This window comes from Camellia sinensis, chromosome 14 (genome assembly GCF_055761805.1).
Source record: "Camellia sinensis isolate YWXY chromosome 14, ASM5576180v1, whole genome shotgun sequence".
Classification (NCBI taxonomy): domain Eukaryota; kingdom Viridiplantae; phylum Streptophyta; class Magnoliopsida; order Ericales; family Theaceae; genus Camellia; species Camellia sinensis.
This window is the reverse complement of record NC_138974.1, coordinates 108,057,389-108,058,630: the sequence shown is the minus strand read 5'-3', so window position 1 is coordinate 108,058,630 and position 1,242 is coordinate 108,057,389. Positions and strand designations below refer to the sequence as shown.

General features: G+C 33.1%; 1 long non-coding RNA gene across 1 annotated transcript in view; it reads left to right on the top strand.

Moving 5' to 3' along the window:
- The first annotated feature begins 691 nt into the window (after nt 1-691).
- The window catches only part of LOC145807952 (uncharacterized), a 1,821-nt gene continuing 1,270 nt past the window's right edge, over nt 692-1,242 (top strand). Inside the window, exon 1 of the long non-coding RNA XR_014351386.1 lies at nt 692-1,242. This exon is cut by the window's right edge and continues 864 nt beyond it. This is a non-coding gene — a long non-coding RNA (uncharacterized LOC145807952).

Here is a 1,242-nt window from a genome sequence, read left to right as displayed (position 1 = left end):
TCCTGGGACTTCTTTTTAAGAACTGGCTGGCTTTTGTATGAACTATCTCAGAAAACTCCTTACAAAATCATTTTTAGTATGGATGGATGCTTAAAAGAAGGAACTATATTACGAAGAACTGAGAGTGCTTCCTACTAAGAGTGCTTCCTGCTTAGGATCCTCCAATGCTTCATCTCTTGGTCTTGGCACATTTATGGACTTGAAACCCTCCATTGGGCTTTCTTATGAATACAAACTGTTCAATCTACATGTCACGATTCATTATGTTCATACTAAACAATAAATAATCATTTCATTGTACACACTATTTTTTGGGTTTTGTTTTTCTTGAAGCATAAGTTTGCTGCATCCTTTGATTTGTTAGACAAACCATAGCTAAACTCTTGTTTATCCACTATTTGCATGTACTTTCATCATGATTTTCATATCTGATAATGGTTAGATAGAAGTCACGTATGTTTCATGATGAGAGTTGTTTATCATTTCTTTTTGGAAAATTCTATTTCCACACACCTACTTACCTCTATCTACACACTTAATAAAATATTATTTTAATGACAATTATATCTTAAATCAAAATGACGATTTAGCACTTACCGGTAAAGCTCTTTGGAGAGTTAAACTGGACGATTTCTTCTAAGAACTCTTGAATATTACCGAGAATCTTTATCAACACAAGTTTATTAAAAAATTTATCCTGGGACTTCTTTTTAAGAACTGGCTGGCTTTGTATGAACTATCTCAGAAAACTCCTTACAAACATCATTTTCAGTATGGATGGATGCTTAAAAGAAGGAACTATATTACGAAGTGTTCCTTTTAACTTTCCTACTAAGAGTGCTTCCTGCTTAGGATCCTCCAATGCTTCATCTCTTGGTCTTGGTGCATTTATGGACTTGAAGCCCTCCATTGGGCTTTCTTATGAATACAAATTGTTCAATCTACATGTCACGGTTCATTATGTTCATACTAAACAATAAATATTCATTTCATTGTACACACTATTTTTTTGGGTTTTGTTTTTCTTGAAGCATAAGTTTGAATATCAGGTGTGTGAAGGAGGGTTTGAATTGAAAATAGGTACAGGTGTATGGAATGAGGATTTATGTGGTGTGTGTATAAGGATATAAGTTAGTGTATAATTGGAATATGAAGTGTGTGGAATAAGAACAATAATCTATAATTAAATTAATAAATGTGTGTACAGAGAAATGATGTGTATAGAGGTAAGTAGATGTGTGG